The sequence below is a fragment of the Balaenoptera ricei genome, chromosome 2 (assembly GCF_028023285.1).
Source record: "Balaenoptera ricei isolate mBalRic1 chromosome 2, mBalRic1.hap2, whole genome shotgun sequence".
NCBI lineage: Eukaryota > Metazoa > Chordata > Mammalia > Artiodactyla > Balaenopteridae > Balaenoptera > Balaenoptera ricei.
Window position 1 is genome coordinate 100801635 of NC_082640.1, and position 15464 is coordinate 100817098.

The 15464-nt window shown below is 36.9% G+C and overlaps 1 protein-coding gene across 2 annotated transcripts in view; it reads right to left on the reverse strand.

Annotated features, from left to right (window-relative positions):
* Positions 1-15464, reverse strand: part of GOLM2 (golgi membrane protein 2) — a 103889-nt gene that overhangs the window by 35773 nt on the left and 52652 nt on the right. The gene's annotated exons all lie outside the window — the stretch shown is intronic.

Here is a 15464-nt window from a genome sequence, read left to right on the forward strand (position 1 = left end):
TAATTTTGTAATCCTTATAGTTGGTATGTTAACTAATTAATTTATGGTTACTAATTGATACATTGCACCATCCATCACAGATCTTGATGATCAATAAATCTGACCAGAATACAAGATAGGAATTCTGTCTTGTTCATCACTATATCCCCAATACCTAGAATAGTGCCTGGCATATAACAGGAGCTCAACTAAAATTTGATGAATGAATAAAGAAATGAATCTCTTCAGATACAGTGAGACCTTTTTATATGGATAGCATAAATAAAAATTGACATTTATAGATTAGGCAAAGCTATGAGAATATGCTACTCTAAGTTGCTCAGATTTTAAATAAAAACTAAATATGATTGATTCAACAAGTTCAGATTTTATTTTTGAAGAGGGAAGTTTAAAGTTTTGTACAAAAAGCTTTACTAGCAAGATGTACTTACTTAGAGTTGGGACTTTCTTCTCCCTTAAGAAATAAAGGCAATAGGGAAAGAGATCATTTTTCACTCACTCCACTGCAACCTTGGGCAGCTTAATGTGACAGAAAGGCAGAGAGCAAGAAGGAAACTAGAGAGAAGGCAAACAGATAAAGAGAAAAAAAACAGAGAGCCCATCTATAAGATATGGTTAGTGGCACATTTTATTCTTCTAAAACTTTGGTGTGGCAGACACGATGCTTTGTGACCCCATTTCATCATATTTTTCCTAGGCACAGAGGAAGATCAGCCTTCCTTACTTTTATGTGCCACGAAACTGGGTTCTAACCATAAGAATGTAAGTGAAACTGAATGAGCCACTTCCAACTATGCCAATAAAATCTTCTGTGCAAATCACCTACAATCTCTCTTCCCTTCTGTCACAAATTAGGAGGCTACATATGAAGATGGTGGCATCAAATAATGGAAGAGGACACTGCTTAGAGAGAGCTGCAAAGAGAAACATGCAACCTGCATCAGTCTGTAATGTGAACAATAAATGAAACTTTATTGCTTTAAGCAATTGCAATTTGGGGATTATTTGTTAATACATAACAGCCTCGTCGGTCCTAATTAGTATACTTCGGTTATTTTTATAATCCTCAAAGTTTATTTCGGTGACTGTATTTCATTTATTATTATATAGATTTCTAAACTTAAGGACCCAAGAACTTTAAAATTCACTGTAAGAAAGCAACCCATTCAAATTTACAGAAAGTTGAGGTTTTCTATATCTTACTGTGTTCCCCCATTTCCTTGTTCGTATTGCCAGCTGCAATGCCCAACACCCACCGCTGCACATAATAGACAGCTAAATAACAACAATCAGCTAACATCTTTAAAGAGCAGTACTTTCCCAGGTTTAACACCATTTTGATTTGCTAACAGACTCTGAGGACAACTAAGCATCTGGTAGATATACTGGAAAGAGAAGTCAGTCACAATGTACAAATTTGTGGATCACTGTTGGACCCTAGCTGGCTCCAGCACTATATAAACCAAAAGACAAGAGAGGGTACTTTCAATACTAAACAAGAAGTGATCAGGGCTTCCCTGGTGGCACAGCGGTTGAGAATCTGCCTGTCAATGCAGGGGACACGGGTTCGAGCCCTGGTCTGGGAAGATCCCACATGCCGCGGAGCGACTAGGCCCGTGAGCCACAATTGCTGAGCCTGCGCGTCTGGAGCCTGTGTTCCGCAACAAGAGAGGCCGCGATAGTGAGAGGCCCGCGCACCACGATGAAGAGTGGCCCCCGCTTGCCACAACTAGAGAAAGCCCTCGCAAAGAAACGAAGACCCAACACAGCCATAAAATAAAAATTAAAAAATAAATTAAAAATAAATTAAAAAAAAGATGGAAAGCTGTCTTTATAATTAAAAAAAAAAAAAAAAGAAGTGATCATACATGTTCTTAGCTTTATTTAATAATGCCTCCTGCCCAAGAACAAGGTGACTATTCAGAGGCAAAACTATGAAGATTTAGATAGGTAGAAAAAGCTGGATTAAAAAGAGCCTTTATATACGGGTTCGATCCCTGGTTGGGCAACTAAGATCCCACATGCCATGTGGTGCAGCCAAAAAGAAAAAAAGAAAGAGCCTTTATAAAACATCCAGAGGAGTTTAGAACTGATATACAGGCATACCTTTGATATTGCAGGTTCAGTTCTAGACCACTGCAATAAAGTGAATATCACGATAAAGCGAGTTGCATGCATTTTTTTGGTTTCCCAGTGCATATAAAAATTATGTTTACACTATACAGTAGTCTATTAAGTGTACAGTAGCATTACGTCTAAAAAAACAATGTATACACCTTAATTTAAAAATACTTCACTGTTAAAAAATACTGAACATTACCTGAGCCTTTAGCAAGTCGTAATCTTTTTGCTGGTGGAAGGTTTGAAATATTGCCAGAATTACCGAAATGTGACACAGAGACAATGAAAAGAGCAAATGTTGTTGGGAAAACGGCACTGATAGATTTGCTTGACACAGGATTGCCACAAACCTTCAATTTGTAAAAAACACGATCTGTGAAGTACTGCAAAGCTAAGCACAATAAAACACGGCATGTCTGCAGTAGAAACTATACAGTCAAGCCTTGACATCCATGGGGGACTGGTTCCAGGACACCTCACCCTACCCCCATGCTCAAGTCCCTTAGTCAGTCCTCCTTATCCATGGTTCTGCATCTGAGGATTCAAACAACCACGGAGTGCAAATATAGTATACAATCTGAGGCTGGTTGAATCCACCAAGGAGGAACCTGAGGACGTGACTTTGGTAATATGAAGCCTTATAAGTTTGACGTGAATTACTACATTTCTGTAAAAATTTAGAAAAATAGAGAAGCAGAAAGAAATTTAAAATGAGCTGTAATTCCACCACTTAAAGATAACCACTGCTACCATTTCAAGATTATCTGTTTTGTTTGTTTTTTTCTGTACATTACACCATATACCTTACACAAAATTAGGATACCATCATATATACTATTTTATAATCTGATTTTTTATTTAATATTTTATATACATTTTTCTATGCCATCCCATTTTCTTCTACAACATTCCTAAATGGTAGTACTGAATCAAAACTTCCAACTTACTAGGTTTGGCTAGAAAGATCTGGGTAAAGAATTGCCACAAGGACTTTAGAGTGCCATAAACTGCATCAGCTAAGCTAGCTGGTGGATAGACTTTTACTACTTAGGAAAAAGTAATGTGTGTTCTGTAAACACTTTGGTTTCTATGCTTTCATTGTGACTTTTTGTTTATTTTCCTAGAAAAGTTCCTTAAAAAAAAACTCCAGCCTTTTTTTTTGTTGAACTAAGGGGAGAGGTGATTTATTTATATCCAGGACAAGACAGAGGCTTTTCCAGGGGCCAGAATTAATAGTTACAGTTAGTGGTACCAAAACAAATGAAGATCCGGAAAATTACTACTGGACTTGGACACAAACTAAGACTGCTAATCTTGCTCTCCAATTTTGGATAGGATTCTTCAGACTTTTTTTCTAAACATATACAAGTATCTAACTTTTCCTCCACAAAAATGAGATTATATTGTATGTGCTTCCTTGTAACCTGCTTTTCTCATTAAAAAAATCATAGGTATATTGGGAATTCCCTGGCAGCCCAGTGGTTAGGACTCTGCACTTTCATTGCTGAGGGCCCAGGTTCAATCCCTGGTTGGGGAACTAAGATCCCACAAGCCACATGGCGTGGCCAAAAAAAAAGAAAAAAAAAAATCATAGATATATGTATATGTTAATAAAAAGAGCTCAACACTATCTTTTTTAATGACTACATATCACATTTATGGATAGAACACATTTAATGAACTAATAAGCTTACCTATAACATTTATATGGTTTTCAATTTATCATTATAAATAATTTTATGGTGAGCATTTTTGTAACTACATGATAAGAGTGAATTCTCAGGGAAGTACTAAACACTAGGTCAATGACTATGTGTACTTCTTAAACAAATTAAGAGAAACTAAATAAATGTGAGCTCAAAGACAACTGAAGTCTGGGAAAGAATTAGACACTGAAAAGAATGCAAACAATTATGTATGATATTAAAGTTATGATTTGTGATATATTTTACTCAGGTCCTCTCCATTGACGACCACCGAGAGCCAGGGGAAAACATACAAGTCAACAGAGAATAGCATGCTGCTATCAGATAATATCATTAATAACTAGGCTGTTAAAATATATATCATTGATAAAGCCATTATTAAGGAAAATTACCAAACATAAAATGGTAAAACCTATTTAACATAAAGACAAAATACCGGATACACTAGAGCACATAGCTTTTATCCTACCACTATGATACTGGGTTTTGTCTTTTTTATAAAGGAGAGCTATCAAATTTGGAAATTCAATCTTTCAGCAATACTTATTAAGCACGTACTATATACTAAGCACTGTTCTAAAAAGCTGGAGATTCAGCGGTGGACAAAACAGACCAAGTTATATAACAACAAGTAAATTAAAAAGCAGCCGCATAGCACAGGGAGATCAGCTCGGTGCTTTGTGACCACCTAGAGGGGTGGGATGGGGAGGGTGGGAGGGAGGGAGATGCAAGAGGGAAGAGATATGGGAACATATGTATATGTATAACTGATTCACTTTGTTATAAAGCAGAAACTAACACACCATTGTAAAGCAATTATACTTCAATAAAGATGTTTAAAAAAAAAAAAAAGTATGTATATGGGGTGACCCAACACTGGAGCCTGCCTGGGCTCTTTGGTGGGGCTGGTTGCGGACTCTGGGTTCACGCTGGGGTGTGCTTCCCGGAACTTCTACTGCCGGTTTCCTTGTCCTCACGGTGAGCCACGGCAGCCCCCCACCTCTGCAGGAGACCCTCCAACACTAGCAGATTCCACATATAAGCGATATATGATATTTGTCTCTCCATGCCTGAGTTGCTTCACTTAGTATGATAGTCTCTGGGTCCATCCATGTTACTGCAAATGGTATTATTTCTTTCTTTTTAATGGCTGAATAATATTCCATTGGTATGTACTGCATCTTCTTTGTCCATTCATCTGTCAGTGGACATTTGGGTTGCTTCCATGTCTTGGCTGTTGTGAACGGTGCTGCAGTGAACACTGGGGTGCATGTATCCTTTTGAACCATGTTTTTCTCTGGGTGTGTGCCCAGGAGTGGGATTGCTGGATTGTATGGTAGCTCTAGTTTTGGTTTTTGGGGGAACCTCCATACTGTTCTCAATAGTGGCTGTACCAATTTACATTCCCACCAACAGCATAGGAGGGTCCCCTTTTCTCCACACCTTCTCCAGCGTTTGTTGTTTGTAGACTTTTTGATGATGGCCGTTCTGACCGGTGTGGGGTGATACCTCATTGTGGTTTTGATTTGCATTTCTCTAATGACTGGTGATGTTGAGCATCTTTTCATGTTAAAGGCAATACATTTTTAACTATATTCACCAGATCCAATCAGCCCTTGATTTATTTCTATTGTATTAAAATGCTACTTTACACTTGAAACTAATATAATATTGTAAATCAACCACACTTCAATAAATTAATTAATTAATTAAATGCTACTTTAAAAAAAAGTATGTACAGAATATAATATAAATGTCAGAGTGAAAATGTTATGCATAAAGTAAAATAGGGACGTGTGATAGAGAGTAGTGGGACATTCTATTTTAGTTGGTTGGTCAGGGGAGGCATTTCTGAAGAAGACATATTTGAGCAGAGGTATGAATGAAACGTGGAGGAAGACTATTCAGGCAGAGGCCAGTAGGTACAAAGGCCTTGAGACAGGAACATGCACAGCATATCTGAGGGAATGCAAAGAAAGCAGTGAGGGGAAAGCATAGAAATGATGTCAGAGAGGAGAGAAGGGGCCATATTAGAGACAATGAACAATAAAAAATGTTAGGATAGGTAGTTAGGGGGCTGAGGGCTGGTACTAAACTGGTAATTCCAAAGGAAGCAGTAATAGTACTAATTATAATAATAGTAGCTCCCACTTTCTGAATACTTAGTATGAACCAGGCAATAATCTCATGTCACTCTCAAATCTATTTGAGATCGATATCCCCTTTCACAGATGAGGAACTGAAACTCATGACAGTAGAGATGAGACATACCTCTCACTTGACTTAAAAATTCAAAGTAGTCATTTCTGGAGAACCTGGCTGATACGCTTACAAAAGGTAATAGGAAGTTTAGGGTTAATCCTCCTCAACTTCTCTATTAGCCCTCAGCTGCAGCCCTTACCCTGAGAACCAAAAAAGAAGTATCCTTGCCTTTCACACTCATTTTCTTATTTCAGTGACAGCTACAATCTTTAAAATGTTCACATTCCTAGTTTTCTGCCTTACAGGGCTTCACAATCCAGTGCCTGTGACGATGGAGAAGGAATATGGCACTAGTAAACAGTGGTGCTCAAATCTGGCAACACTTCAGTTTTACAGATACCACCCCGGACATACTGAATATTGGGATGGTACCTAGGTATCTGTAGTTATTAAAAGCTCCAAAGGTGGTTCTGTTGCACAGCTAAGAGAATAAAAGACAGAATAAAAACCATGGGCTTTAGAGTTAGACCAGGGCTCAAATCATGGCTCTGTAATTTATTAACTGTTAAGACTTTAGTGCCTAATTTCTTGAAGCCTCAGTCTTCATCTGAAAAACAGGGATAATGCCATCTGCCCCGCATGATCAATGTGGGGAATAAGTGAGAATATTTGCTAATAGATTATGATAGATGCCTAGAAAATAGTAGGTGTTCAACATATACTAAGTATTTACAGTTGTCAAAGTTAAGCATTTATCACCAAAATGAAAAAAGAATCCAAGATTCAGGTTGAGGAAACAAAAACATTTAAATGTAAAACTACCAGCCCTAACCAATTTATTGAGCCTCCTGATTACACAGTTTGCTCACACTTAGGAATCCTGATGAATGTTTACTTATAGTAATGTTTTTGGAAGTTCACGAAACTCTGATCAGTAATTACCCATTAAAATAGTAATCATTCAGAAGCATGAACACTCAATACAAAACAATGATGTAACATTCTTATGTTATTTTGTTCTGCATACATAAACAGATGTAACATGCTTGTAGCTGCTCAAATATTGACCAGTGGAGCCATCTCAGCCCTCTAAGAAATATAGGTACATGTCTATAGAGACTATTAAAATGATGTTCTCATATGGCTCCTAAGACCTGGTCTGTGAACTGAAATTCCTTCATACTTAAAAATCCATTTATATAATTTAAAAAGAATAACATGGACTTCCAGTGCTAGCCATGACATAATAACCAGTACTGGACTTACCCTCTCTCACATCCTAAACAATTTTTAATATGGACAAAATAGATAAAGCATTGGACAACCAGAGTACAAGACCAATTCTTGAAAGAAGCGATATACATGAGATGAACAGTCTCAGTGAGCAGAGGAAGCAGACTGGGCTGCTGAGGTGGCTGGAATTTGTAGGACAGAATACTATAGAAAAAGGAGCTGTGTGAAATGGGGGACAGAAATCTGCATGGATATTCCCCTTGGGTCTCTGGCCAAGACCTGGGCTGTGTATACATAGGATGAGACTCTGTGGGGTCTAACACACAGCACCTGCTGCAGGGCTGAGAGCTGAACAAAAAAAAACAGAGGTCATGTAGCACTTGGAGACAACTGGATCTCTGGCCCACAGTACAGAATCTTCACTGAGCATCTTGGGCATTCAAATGAAATGCTAAAACTCTACTTTAAAAGTAGGGATCACACCTTAGAGTTAAGGGCCATGTCCTCAGACTAAGAACAAAATCAACATTGACCTGCCCAAAAAAAGCATAAAACCAAGCCTAACAGAATCAAGAAGATCCACCAGTAATTTAACTGTCTGCAAGAACAAAACTCAGCACCCTTTAAAAGAAGACAACAAAATCCATTCATATAGTCACGATAAAGTTACTAAGCATATAAAGAAAGTATGTATGTGGTAAATATAAGAGACCATAATATTTTCTTCTCCCATTTTCTTAAAAGGTTTTTTTTTTTTTAAACTTACTTATTTATAATTTTGGCTGCCTTAGGTCTTTGTTGCTGCGCGCGGGCTTTTCTCTAGTTGCGGCGAGTGGGGGCTACTCTTTGTTGCGGTGCGCGGGTTTCTCATTGCGGTGGCTTCTCTTGTTGCAGAGCAAGGGCTCTAGGCATGCGGGTTTCAGTAGTTGTGGCTCGCGGGCTCTAGAGCACAGGCTCAGTAGTTGTTGTGCACGGGCTTAGTTGCTCCGCGGCGTGTGGGATCTTCCCGGACCAGGGCTCGAACCCATGTCCCCTGCATTGGCAGGCAGATTCTTAACCACTGCACCACCAGGGAAGCCCTTACAGGTTTTTTAAACCAAAGTAATAATGAAAACACTGGGATTTTTAACATATAGAAATATCATATATGATAACAACCACACAAAGAATGAGGCAAAGTAAATGGAATTATATCTCTGTAAGGTTCTAACATTTTACATGAAGTAGTACAATACTATTTCTAAGTATACCATGATACATATAGGATGCATATAGTAATCCCTAGAATAACCACTAAAACACAATATTTTAGAAGTATAGTTTTTAGAAAGTGAGAGAAACAGGCACCAATTAAACCCTCAAACTCACTGAGTCCTATTCTATCCTATTCTCCCTGGATGATACTTGCTGGTTCAAGACTATTTTGATTCCTTTTTTCTTAATTGTGGCCAATATAAATTGTGGCCCCATAAAATATGACAGTGAAAGAAATGTCTTTCAATTATAAACCAAATGTATCATTAGAAGTTTATGTAATTATGTACCTTTAGTAGCAGTTTCCAGGAATATGTACAATTTGATATTGTGCTAGTATTTCTCCCCTACAACAACAATAAAAAATGCCCAATTTTACCTGATTTGTTTCTCCTATAACAGGGATCTTTGAAAACTTTTTCTTAAAGGGCTAGATAGTGAATATTTTAAGCTTGTAGTCCATACTCAACTCTGCTGTTCTGGCACAAAAGCAGTCATTGACAATACATAACAAATGAGCATGGTAATGTTTCAGTAAAACTATTTATTAAAACAGGCAACCAAGCTGTAGTTTGCCAATTTCTGTTTTACAAGATGCCTAAAAGTCTATTTACAATGATTTAATTTGTTAAAATATTTTAATGTTTATTTTTATAAATTTAGATAATTTTTCCTCTAAAAGCTCTAAACTTTAAAGAATCTTTGCCCCCCCAAAAAAGATTAACTACACTGCTTCTTTAAAACATAATCTTCTTTTTTCTCCTCTCAAATATCACTGTAATGATCTCTCTTTAATTTTTTAAAAAATATTTATTTTTGAATAGGTATTTAATAAAATTACCTTATAAAATTTTGAAACCAACATTCAAAAGGTTATATAATGAAAAGTCCCCTTTTCATCTCTATCCTCAGTCTTCTTCCCCAGAAACAAACCCTATTACCAGTTTCAATTAAAGCAGCACTATCCAATAGGACTTTCTGCAATGATGGAAACATTCTATATCTGTGCTGCCCAATACAACAGCCAGTAGCCACGGTGACTATTAAGCCCTTGAAGTGTGGCTAGTTTGACCAAGGAACTGAAATTTTAGTTTTATTTAAGTTTAATGAATTTAAATAGCTACATGTGACCAGCGGCTAATGTATTGATATTAGGCAGTGCAGATCTAGAGAATCCTCTGAGAGCAGTGGTTTTCTAGGTTGGCTACATAATACAATCACTTAAGAAGCATTTAAACATTCAGAGCCCTAGCCGCAACTCAGATCAAATATATAAAGATCTCTGGAGTGGGACTCAGGCATCGGGTTTTTTTTTTTTTTAACTTCCCAGTGATTCCAATATATGGCCAAGGTAGAAATCTTCTGTTCTAGAAAATTAAGTATCTTATAAATAGAGTAGCTCTACCTAGAAAGAAAACCAAACTTTTAGAAAACCAAAAAGTTTTTCTTTATAAATTATTAATTATAAAAGAACTTCTGACTGCTTAGGTACATAAAAATCTTTATGAAGTTTTCCCCAGAGTAAATCATTAGAGGCAATTTTTACTGAGATTGACTAGATCTTAAAACTAGAAAGAAGTTTCCAAGTAAGAAATCAGATTTTCCTCTCTGTTGATATGCATGATATGGAAAAGGTATTTGCATTACATACTGTTAAGGAACTCTTAAAAATCAATAAGGAAAATACCAACAATCCAATAGAAAAATGGGCAAAAATGATTACCAGGCAAATCACAGAAGAAGGCAACAAAAATGGCCAATAAACATATGAAGAGATGTTTAACGTCACTCATACCAAGGCAAATTTAAGGTACCATTTCAGATTGGCAAAAAGTTTAAAGTATAGCAAACCCAAATATTAGTTGAGGATGTGGATAAACAAAAACTGTCATATATTACTAGCAAAAGTGTAAACTGATACAAGTATAGTAAAGCTGAAGGTACTCTATAATGCAAGAATTCTACTTTTAAGTTCATATCCTTGTGCATAGCTTTGCAACCACTGCGCTGGGAATTGTTTACAGATTACCAGTGTGTTGAGCTATTGGTCTCCTCAACCCTCAGTGACTGGGTAGGACTTGGGACAGCTAGATCTCTAGGCCTGTCCTCTAGTCAGCAACAAGCTCACCTTTTAATCTCAATGTACTAATCAAATACTAGAAGTATCCAGAGACTCTCAGGTGCTCAAGAAGATATATATGAGAATGTCCACTGTAGTATTTGTTTGAAATAACAACAACAAAAAACACCTGGAAGTGGCCTAATTGTTTATTATATATGAATAGATAAATTACGGTATATTTATACAGTGAAATAATTATAACTGTTAAAAAGCCACAGGTATAACGCAGGTAAGTCTCAAAAGCATAATACATTAATACATAATAAGACATCATTTATTTAAAGTTTAAGAAAGCAAACAAAACAATACTTTACAGTTTTACAGATGTTTACAAGTGCAGTAAAAGTCGAAAAACATGTATGGAAATTGATACACACCAATCTCAGCACAGTAGTTACCTCTGGGGAAGAAGAGACAGGATTGAGATCTGGGGGGTACACAGGGAGGCTTCAGTTTATCAGTAATGTTTTATTTCTTTAACAATAACATCAATAACAGAAATATCTGAAACTAACGTGGCAAAATGTTACATTATTTTTGTGTGTTTTTTTTAAAGGGCAGTGGATACTTGACTATTCATTATGTTATTTTCTATCTTTTTCTGTAAGTTTGTAATGTTTCTAAATCTAAAAAAGTTTAAAAACTAGTTATATAAATATGTAACTGCCTAACATCACAGGTGCCTAAAATATCCAGGTCAAGAAGGTAATGCGTTAAACTACAAGACTTCCGTAAAATCTTGTGGCTAGCTCCAAATCAACATTAAAAACAAACAAAACCCATTAAGGTTTAGCTCTATGGCTTTGGAAGCTGAGAAGCTGAAGCATCATGTTAACCATAGGCGCATGCTATACACCCCTTGACTGTTTCAGAGCTGTATTTTAAGATAGTTCGGCACTGCTCTGCTATAGTTTCTAGTACAGTCTTGGCTATCGTAAACAAAACTGCTATTAACACATAAGGGTCTGTTTTTAAATTACAAGGATGGAAAAAAAAAATACAAGGATGTGTTCTTCCCTCTACTTCCTCTGTGGGATTATTGCCTCTATAGAGTCATTAGGGACCCCACATACACACCAGAACTTGTACTGGCATTAAGAATTATGACACAGATTACTTCAGGGAGAAAAGACAATACTCAGTAAAAGGAGTGACAAGGAGATAAAAATATGTTTCTAATAATATAAAATAATCATGGTAATAACAACGGCAGCTAAGATTTATATAGCACGGGCTATATGCCAGGCACTGTTCTTGGTGCTTTACGTTTAAACCTCACATCCACCCTATGAGGTTGAAACTGTTATCCTATTTCACTGATAAGGATAAGGGCAAATAAATGATCCCATGCCTGTTAAAAGATAGAGCCAATGGTTTGAATCCACCAGTTTGACTCTAGAGACCATTGCCCCACTGCTAAAGATATTCTGGTAATTCGACCATACACATTTACTGGGACCTTGCCATGTGCAAGGCATGACCACACTGGGAGCTCAAGGTACGAAGATACAACATGGCTTTCCTTTGTGTTTGCGTCTAACTAGACTCTACAGCTCAAAGTTTCTTTTCACCAGTGACTATATCAAAATAATTTTTATACTCAAAACACTTCTCTAAATAATTAAGGATAACTGTTATGAACAATGATTTTCAAAGCAAAGCACCAACAGTTCAAAGAGGTTCAAAAATTAATCCAGAGGACTTCTGGCTTCTGGTTCTGCATATAAGGAGCTCAGAAGTTGCCACTCTATCCTAACAACAAGAAAAAAGCTAAACAGTCTGAAAAATCAACAACTCTTCTTGGGCCCATAAGAAAGAGTAGGACACAGGTCAAACTACTACCACCATGATTAGAGAGACAGGCAAATATGGGAGTCTTGGCTTACAGGAGAGACTAATGAACAGAAACTGCCATAGAAGGCAGTGCCAGGGTACCAAAACCTGAACTGTAAAACTAATTAATTGCCAGAGGCTCAGTATGGGCAACTCATAGTTAAAACTCTAGGGGGACTCAGTCACAGAGGGGGCTCCCACAAAGCTGTGAAATTTATCTCCAGGAGCTCAACTAGGTTCCCATAGTAAATACCGGAGAAACATCCCCTCGGGCAGGGGGAGGGCAAAAGGAACCATTTTTGAAATACACCAAAGCCCTCAGTTCTCTGTCTGCCCTCCGCAGAAACTAGTTAAACAGCGCCTAACCTGCTAGGGCATTATCAGAGTCTAAGTGACCTGGGGAAGGGAAATACCCAACTCCAGCCCACTCTAGCCACCCTGTCTCACCTAAGGGGGTCGGAAAAAAACTGAGAAACACTTGTGAAGTTCAGAGTCCAGAGACACAGGCTCGCTAAAAGCCTGAGACCTAACATAAGACTACAGAATGCTTTCCCTCCCCCACACCTCACCACCACATTACTAAAGACCTATTTACAACAGTTTCTTTTCCCTGGTATATCATGTTAAGGTATCAAGGAAAAATTACAAGGCACACTGAAAGGCGAAAAATGCAATTTGAAAAGAGAGAGTAAGCTTCAGAACCACACACAGCAGAAATGTTGCAATTAACAGACCAGGAATTTAAAACTGTAATTAATATGCTAAGAACTCTAATGGATAAAGCAGACAGCATGCAAGAATAGATAGGCAATATAAGTACAGAGACAGAAATCCTAGAAAGAATCAAAAAGAAATACTAGAGATCAAAAACACTGTAACAGAAATGAAGAGTGCCTTTGATGGGTTTATTAGTAGACTGGAGAAGGCCGAGGAAAGAAGCTCTGAGCTAAAGGATATATCAATAGTATCCTCAAAAACTGAAAAGCAAAGAGGACAAAGACTGGAAAAAAATAGAACCAAATACCTAAGACAAGTACAAAAGGTGTAACATGTGCATAATGAGAATACCAGAAGGAGAAGAGAGAAAAGAACAGAAGAAATATTTGAAATCATAATGACTGAGAATTTCCCCAAATTAATGTCAAACCCCAAACTACAGATCAAGGAAGCTCAGGGAACACCAAGCAGGATAAATGCCAAAACAAACAAACAAAAAATAAACAAAAAAACTGCTTCACAGTATATCATTTTCAAATTACAGAAAATCAAAGATAAAAAAAAATTAATCCACTTGTACACTGTTGGTGGGAATGTAAATTGGTGCAGCCACTGTGGAAAACAGTATGGAGGTTTCTCAAAAACTAAAAACAGAACTACCATATGATCCAACAATTCCACTCCAGTGTAAGTATCCAAAAAAAAAATACCACTAATTTGAAAAGATACACGTACCCCAATGTTCCTAGCAGCATTATTTACAATTACCAAGATATAGAAGCAACCTAAGTGTCCATCAACAGATGAATGGATAAAGAAGATGTGGTATAGGCAATATAAGTACAGAGATAGAATAGAATACTACTCAGTCATAAAAAAGAGTGAACTTTTGCCATTTGTATCAACGTGTATGGACTTGGAGGGAATTATGCTAAATGAAATAAGTCAGACAGAGAAAGACAAATACTATATGATATCACTTACATGTGGAATCTAAAATATACAACAAACTAATGAATAAAACAAAAAAGAAGCAGACTCACAGATATAGAGAACAAACAAGTGGTTACCCGTGGGGAGAGGGGAGAGGGGAGGAGCGATATAAGGGTAGGGGGAAAAAAAGGGGTTATTATGGGATTATATGAAATCATGTGTGTGAAACTTTTGAAAATTGTGAAGCACTACAGAATTTAAAGAATCTTTCATTCAGTTAGAAAAAGTAAGCACAACATAAAGAGAAAAATCAATCTAAAACTCGGTGAGCCTAGGACTAGAGTAAGTACTGCAAAAATTCAGAATACATGGTCCTTGCTTTCAACATTTCTTTAAATTTACATCTAAGCCAGTGGTTCTAAAACTTTATTTAGCAAAGATCAAAATCACCTGGAGAGCTTGTTAAAACACGAACTGCTGGGCTATATCTCAAGAATTTCTTATGCAGCAGGTCTGGAATGGGACCTAAGAATTCGTGTTTCTAACAAACTCCTGGGTAATGCTGATACTGCTAGTCCAAGGACTACACTTTTAAGAATCACTGGATAATTTCATTGCCTTATAAACAAATCATGCTCATCCTTACTCTTTATTTTTAAACTCATGTTCTTGCTCTTGTCCCGACCTTTATTTCAAGGGAATATACTGTGAATTGGAAACTCAAAAGATTATAATAGATACGAAAGAATTTGAGAAGATAAAAAAACTATACAAATGAAAGGACTAATACTTCATGCATTTGGACCTCAGACACTCAGCAATTTCAGCCACATACAATGAGCTATAACCACAGAAGTGATCACAGAGATTGAAAAGGAATAAAAACAGCTAAGAAGGACCAAAGATGTGCTGTTTCTTTCTACTTTCCACCATAATATATTTGCAGTCAGCAGGGACGGGTACCTATGATAGCCAAGAAAAATAGAAAAAAACTGAATGTGATTAGGATAGCAGCAGTGATACAGACCAAGTGGAAATGGGTAAGAAGCAGACACATTAATGGAGAGAAAGATATACACTGAACAGAAGTAGCCATAAAACAAGGGAAAAAAGTGAATAAGCTATTTAAAGTGTAGGGTGATTAACTGAAAAGAAACGCCAAGTCGTAAAAACCTATATAAGGGTATTACTATGCCATATTAAAGCACATCAACAACACAGCAATCTAGGAACATTGAGCCTGAAAGAAATAAGCCACACATACTTTTAGTAAACATAAATAGCTGTAATATAGCATAACTGTCATGAGAAATAACTGAGTCATCAAGAAAAAGTTCAAATGT